The sequence below is a fragment of the Arachis ipaensis genome, chromosome B08 (assembly GCF_000816755.2).
Source record: "Arachis ipaensis cultivar K30076 chromosome B08, Araip1.1, whole genome shotgun sequence".
NCBI classification, from domain to species: Eukaryota; Viridiplantae; Streptophyta; class Magnoliopsida; order Fabales; family Fabaceae; genus Arachis; species Arachis ipaensis.
The window spans coordinates 125,584,680-125,592,953 of NC_029792.2; positions in this window are offsets into that span (position 1 = coordinate 125,584,680).

The window sequence follows — 8,274 nt, forward strand, 5'->3', positions numbered from 1 at the left end:
TTTTATTTATTACACATTCAAAAGTTATCTTGCTTAAAAAATTTAGTATTACAAGTGCTTTTTTTTTAAGAATTAATTTAAACGAAAGCATCAATTCAGATTTTAAAAGTTATGACTTTTATATTTGGATTAGTTGCCATAATGAATTTTATTGTGACAGAATAAAATTTTAAAATTGGATTTTTTTTTCCTTTTTTCAAATGTTCATTATGATCACGACAATTTTTTTAGTATTTTGTTAGTAAAATAAAAACTACAAATATCGTGACATACGAATAGAAAGAGAACTATCTATATATGTATCATTAGTTTTAATCTAATGCATCTATCAAATATTAATATTTAAGGATGGGATTAAGTCATTAATAATTTATGAATAATTACAATTAGATCACAATTAAAATTTATATATAATAAACTTCCAACATTCTAGCTCCCATTTGGCCTTGGCCTAAGTGTATTCACATTTTCACATATTACATACTTGTTTTAATATAGTAAAATACTTTATGTGAGTTATAGCGGTCATGTAATTAAATATGAAATGCATTTTCTTCCATATACTATAACCACTAGCATTTTACTACACAAATTACATAAATAAAAAATAAAATTTTATATCGGTCCAATAAAATTTATAGATCATTATGTTATAACTCATAAGATAATATTATTTTAATTAAAAATAACAAGTTATTAATGTTCAAAAAATATATAAATAAACATAATAAGCTCAAAGTGTTAAGATCATTCAAAAGAACTAAGACTCATTCTATGTACATGTTCTTTAAATATCTTTGATCACAATCCTTTAGTTAATAGATTAGCAATCATAAGTTCTGTTCTAACATGTTCTATGGACATTTTTTGTTTTGGAACTTTCTTCTTAATGCCAAAGTACTTTATTTTCATATGTTTGGCACTTTTAGAGTATCTATCATTTTTAGAGAAAAATACTACTGTAGAGTTATCACAATAAATTTTAAATAGCCTAGCAATTGAGTCAACAATGCCAAGTCCTGAAATAAAATTTTGCAGCCATAAAACTTGATTTGTAGCTGATGCACCACTATTTAGTGGTGCATTTTATGCTGAATTGAGTGGATTTTATCAACTTTTCTCACATTTATTCAATGAAATGGCATGGTTTCATGACTTTCTCCTAATTTGTGCTTAAGAGTGAAAACATACTTTTTAGGCCTTTAATTTGCTAGTTTTAGTTCACCTTTGATTCCACTAGATGCCTTGATGTGTTTGTTAGTGAATTCATGTTGAAAAGGCTAGGAATGGATCAAAGGAGCGAAGAGAAAAGCATGCAAAGTGGATAACTCATGGAAAATCAAGGATTTGGAGTGCATTCATCGATGCGCACGGGTGGAACTACGCACACACGTGAATATGAAGTCGCATGGCGACGCGTACGCGTGACATGACGCGTACGCGGGGGAAGCAAAAATGCCAAGCGACGCGTACGCGTGACCCATGCGTACGCGTCGCAGCTTGCACATGACCTTATTAAAGTGAAAATGCTGAGGGCGATTTCTGAGCTTCGCAGGCCCAAATCCAACTCATTTTTTGAGCCTATTACATGCAGAATTCAAGAGGAGTGAAGGGGGAAAGTGATGACATGTCATCATGTCATGTTTTTCTATGCTTTTTTCATACAAGAAATTGATGATTAGTGCTTAAATATTGAATGCTTTTGTGCTTAAATGGTATATTTCTTTGATCTTTTAATTTTATAAATTTTGTAGGAAATAAATGAAAAAAGAAGCAAAATAGCACAAAATCAGCTCAAAATAAAAAAAGAAGAATTTTAGAGCACGCTTTGAAAATTGAGAACACTTTAGAACCTTAAGCCACACTTTTAAAAGCGTGGCCCATGACCATGAAACTTTGGCATATGCATTAATACTTATGCATGCATTAATAATTAATAACCAAGCTATTTCATGCATTAATGCTTATGTATGCATGCATTTAATTATGCAATGCATGAACGCATTAGCATTATTAAACAACTAAAAGCATGCATGCATGAAACATTCAATCAATAATGCCAATGAAATGAACACTAAATGAATGAATGAAATGCATGCATTATTAATTAAAGCCAATGGAAGAATGCATGTAAATTACAAAAACGCTAATGCATTGACTTTATTAATTATATTAATTAAAGTAAAGAATGCATTTAATTAATACCACCATGCATTAGCATTATTTAGAAATGAATGGAATAAGAGCTTAAAGCAGAACACTAGCGTTCATTAAAGCAACGGAACGCTACAAGCATGGGAATATTAAGTAAGGAAGAGTGTTCATTTATTTAAACGCTAGCGTTCACACAAGCAATGTTTTCGGGCCCTCATGCAAGGAAAAACAAGGCGCGGCACCCCCAAAGTGAAACAGCCAAGGTTCGAAGAGGGAACCTCACATCAAGGGAGTGCTACGTTGCAACTTCCAACTGAGCGCTATGGGCAAAAGAAAATTGGCACAAAGTGGAGTAGCCAAGGCTCGAAGAGGGAAACCAAGGCATCAAAGGAGCGCTACATTCAAAGACCAAACTGAGCGCTACACCAAGAATTGCTAGGCCCGGGAAGGAAGCATACAAGGCAAGTGAGTGCAATGCTTACTAACTCAACGGAGCGCTCCACTGGAGCATGGCTCCAACCCATTTTAAACCAAATGCACCCTGACTCAATTGAACTAAACCAATCCGGATCCACTCTTCTTCAAACCCAAAGCAAGCAAAATCCATGGACATCACTCAAAGGCACAAGGATCAGTTAGATTAGGAATTTCATTTAATTGTAATTTATTTTTAATTTCAATTTTATCTTCATTTTTGTAAAGCCTATATAAAGGCATCAATTCCATTTCATTGGAAAGGCTGGCTCTGCTAGAGAGCATTAGGAGTAGGTTAGAATAGAAAGCTTTCTTTGAAACACTTTTAATTTTCTGCACTCTTTACATTTCAAAAATCAATTCAGCTTTATGCAAATTTCCTTTCCTGAAATTTTGTTCTTCTACAATTTCACTTTTCCATTCACACTGAGCTTGATTTACATTTCCTGCACAATTTAATTCCTCTGCAATTGCTCTAAGCTTTGATCTACTGCTTCTTTTACTTTTCAGCACCCAGCCCCCTTTACATTTTGCTGCAATTTATTTTTTCTTGCTCTTTAAGCTTTTGTCCAATCTACATTCTGCTTATTTACATTTGATGCAATTTATATTTCTTGTTCTTTAAGCTTCTGTCAATTTAACTCCTGCAAGTGAGATCTGCTGAAATTTTACATTTATTGTCATTTAAGCTTCAGCTAATTTACATTCTGTTCTTTACTTTCACTGCAATTTATATTCTGCAACTTTAAATTCCCTGCACTTTACATTCTGTTATCAAATTTTCACTCAATTCACCAATGTTAGCTTAACTAAATTAATCACCCACTAAAGTTGCTTGATCCATCAATCCCTGTGGGATCGACCTCACTCTAAGTGAGTTTTACTACTTAATACGACCCAGTACACTTGCCAGTGAGTTTTGGTGTGGAATCTGATTTCCACCCATCAAGTTTTTGGCGCCGTTGTCTGGGATTGATTTAGATCAACAATGATTTAGTGGGTGAGAAGTCTAGATTAAGCATTTTCTTTGTTTTTGTTCTCTGTTTTAAAGTGACACCAAGGTGTTTGAGTTATTGCCTCACTAAGAAATTCTTCTCTGTGACATGAATTTCAATTTTCAATAGTGTTGTGTTTTACAAAATTTAAATGGAGTTCAACTCATCTTGTGATCAAACAACTTTTATGGGATATTACCTACCATCACCAATTTCTAATGGTGGCTGGGAATGTCACCAACAAATTACAGATCATGAGCACTCTAATTCATGGAGATATGTCTCAGAACCACAAGATGAGCAAGAGAATCATATGGGATACCAACCACCACCACAAAATGATTCATATCATTATCCTCATGGTGTATGGGAGTATCAACAAGGAATGAGGGAGTATGAACAATCAAGTGAAATGAACTATTTCTCAGAGCCACAAAGTGACTCATACTATTATGACACATACACAAATGATGGCTGGGAAGGAAAATGCAATGATTCACATTCTAATTATTCAAAGACATTATCACTTGATTATGCTGTCAGTACATACATGGAAGATTGTTCCCCCATGCCACAAAATAATCCACACTGTGATGAGTTCAATAATCACTCAAATTGTGGGTGGGAGGATCAAAACCAAACAGCATTCAACAGTTCATCTTCCACTCATCAAGAAACATAATCACTGGAGTATGCTTTCAATGAGTTCATGCAAGATTGTCCCCCAAGGCAACAAAATGATTCATACTGTGATGAATTCGGCAATGATTTAAGTTGTGCTTGGGAGAATCAAAATCAGAGAGCATTTGACAATTCATACTCTACTTATCAAGAGCTATCATCACTTGAGTAAACCTTCGATTCATTCATGGAAAGCTGTCAAACCTCACCTCCCAGTTTTTCATCTGAAAATTCTTTATCACTTAACTATCTCTTGACACAAAATCCCTTCCAAAACTCACAGTCCACACAAACTTCCATGAACCAAAGCCTCTTAAGGCTTGAAACCATGCTTGAAAGATATGAAAGGAAAGTATAGAGATCCTGGAATGACTAAGAGAACTCCTTCAAAAGCATGGAAGTGATGGTAAACCAATTGTTAAGTGTGAAGAAGGAAGTGGAAGAGCAAGAAGAAGAGGCCCTGGTGTCAAGCAAATTTTCAGTGAAGAATAAGGTGGTTGAAACTGAAACTGCACTTGAGATGACAAGAGAACATGAACCCTCACAAATTTTCCTGAACCAAAGACTCTCAACACTTGGATTTGTGATTGAAAAATATGAAGAGGAGATGAAGAAATCTTGGGAAGAACAACAAACCTCCTCCATGAAAGTGCTACTAAGTCAAATGTTGAGTACAAAAGAGGAAGTGGAAGAACAAGAAAGTGAGGAAGTCAATCAAGAGAATTCACAATCAAGTGAAGCAGAGAAGTACATAGAGGATGAGCTTATGGAGCCAGCAATTCAAAAGGCTCTGGATGAAGATAAAACTCCAATAATCACACAGCAACCAAGTCTTGAATCCAAAGAAGTGAAGGCAACTAACAAGAGCCCCAATCTTGTCCCTGATCCAGCAAGCAAGCTCAATCAAGCCATTTACAAAAGGAAACTTGCTGAGGAGAGGCTAAGACAAGGGACAATAGCTGAGTCTTCTCCCCTTTAAGGTCATTCCTCTTAACAAACTGGAAGAAGAGGAAGAAAGTGAAGAACATGTCAACCGTAGGTAACATTTCTTTTCTTTGCTTTGTTTATTTCCTTTCTCTGCTTTGTTTAGATTTCATTAAATTGGCATATGATTACATCCTAATTTTGGTGTTGCCCTGCAATAATTTGTTTTCAAATCTTTCTGGATGATTGCATCAAAAATGAAAATATCACACTAAGATTCTAAGTTTGGTGTGCCACTTAATTTTTTATGCAATTTATTCAGCAACACCACTTGTCTACATAATCATAATGCCCTTTGCAGTGTTATTTTTTTTCTTAGTTAGAAAATTTTAGTTTTCTCTTTGTTTTAGTTATTTACTTGTTTTTAATGCTTTCTTTCATTAACAGTTTTTGTTAATACATCACCAAGAGATCCTTATTCATGACAGATTCTTGGCTTGGTGATTGTACTTAACATATAACAGTTTCATTTGCTTAGTTTTAGTTTAAATAAATTGACATATGATTGCATTCTAAGTTTGGTGTTTCTATGCAACAAAATTTGTTTCCAATCCATACTGGATACTTGCATCAACTCCAAGTGAAAGTGTCACACTAAGTTTGGTGTGCCACTTATTTTCTTTATGCAATGTATCATGCACACCTTCTATGTTTGCAATCACAATGTCTCTGTCTCTCGTGCCTTGATTGTTATCCTTAATTTTTCTTGCTTAAAACACATGTACTACTAACATTTCATTGTGTAAGACATTCATGATCCATTTTAGCCCCATAGCCATTGTTTTAATTGTTGCTTGAGGATGAGCAAGCACTTTGAGTTTGGCAAGGAAAGAGGAAGAATGGGAGGAAAATGACAACAAGAGAGAAGATGAATTACAAGGTTGTAAAGTTTCTTTTCCTCTCATTTGTTTCCAGCACTTTAAATTGTATGATTATCTTTATCTTCTCTGTATGCATGTGTGGTATGAATAAGCATAGCCTGAATTTTGATTGTAACATGGTGCTGTGCCATTATGACTACCAACTTGAGTTTTGTGAGTTCAAAGCAGTAAAATATCACGATCATAAACAAACAAGGAATTTAAGAAGAATTTAGCATGTGCATACAAGTATTGGAAGGCTAGTATGGTTAATTGTTGCTCAATTGCATTAGATTTTATTTAATTGAAGTTTTCATCTAGGACATTTTGTGAAATCTTTTGAAATCATGAAAACCTTGAAGAAGCAAATACAATTAAAGCAAGAAAGAAAAAGGGAAAGAATGAGAAAGCTGAAGGCTCTGAGTACCAATGACAATTTCATTGTTAAGTACTTGTGGTGTTTATGTATCAAGCCAAATGCTTGAAAACAAAACACTTAGAAGTCAAGGCTAGGCTCAAGTGCAAAAGCACTCCCTCAAAGCTCAAGGTTCTGAGCATCAATGATTAGAGAGTTAAGAAAAGAAACAAATGAGCTTAATAAAGTTCTCTAATTAAATGCTTGTGGTGCTTATGTATCAAGTGGTAATAACTGCAAAAGAATACATGTCGCACGAGTATTTTGTGAGTTTCCTTGTCCACAACAATAGATCTTTGCCACCGTATTTCTACTAATTGCTTAAAAGAGCCAGTTTTTCAATTTCTTTAGGTGTTGTAAAGAATTCAGAAGAAAAACAAAAAAGAAAAGAATGAGAACGAGAATTCGAAGAAGAAAGAAGAGAATTAGACCCTCCAAAATAACGTAGTTTTATAACAGGGTTCAAGGACTAATTTATTTTGTTTTTCCACTCTGACCGCCATGTGTACTAGTTTAAGCCTTCATGTCAGTATTTTTTGTTTGTTATTGAAAAAAAACAAGATTAAGAACTGATTTATCTATCGAAATTAAGAGTTGAGGGATTTTATATATATATATATTTCAAAAATTCACGCTCCTTTTTCACCTTAGTATCACTTTATTCTCTTATTTCTCTCTATCTTTGGCGGGCACGGATTCGATACGCTTAGTATATTTACGCACCGAAATGCCAAAAAATTGTGTAGTGCACCGGTCAACCAAGCAGGCCTAAAATAAAAATGTTCATTTTAGTGAAGTTTTGTTTGCAATTACTTAGAAAATAGAGGGGTTATTTATTAATTTTTTAAATAAATATATTTAGTTTAGTTGTTAAAATTAGTTGGACCATTAAGTAATTATTACTGTCGCCTGCCTCCTCCTCCTCTTGGTTTTCTTTCTCTTCTTCCTCCGCCGTCACAAGCCACCCTTTTTATTATCTCCACCGCCAACAACGACTCAAACCTTTCCACTGCCTCTCCTACTGGCTCCCTCGTTGCACTACCAACTCTTCTCCTCCCCATTCAGACATGGTGGCTTCGGCATCGTCTTCTCCGGCACGCCCAAAGTTCATTGCCCACACTCCTTGGTTTCGTCTTAACAACCTTCTGCCGCGAAGGGCTAGTGTTCATCGAGCTGGCGCAATCGATAGGACTAGTATTCCTTGATCCACCACCACACCTTGGAGGGGAAGCTTGCTTATAGCATCTCCCGTCTCCATAAAAATCTCTATTTTCTACTAATTGACCACTATATATTCACCAGAATCTGCTTCAGAAGAATGCTCAATACAATTCATATTACTCCAATTTTTTAAAATTCCTAAAAATTTCAATACCCGAAATCAAACAAGATTTCAGATTCAGATTACTGTTCCAGCACCACAACGACCAAAATATATACAGATACGATTTCAATTTCAAATCACTACTAACTCCAAAGTTCAAAATTCTGAAACAATTCCAGTGATAACCATAAAATGCGTTGTGCGATTCAACTCTTCGACGAACATCACCAAACAGGGGAGAATGTGGTGGGTCATCACAATAGAAACCAACCAAAATGCCTCCCACCCTTGCTGTAGCAAATGGGCAGATTTCATTTATTATATTCATTTTATTAACTATAGTAATATACTTTGGAAAATTAGGTTTTTTAGACTAATTATATTTAT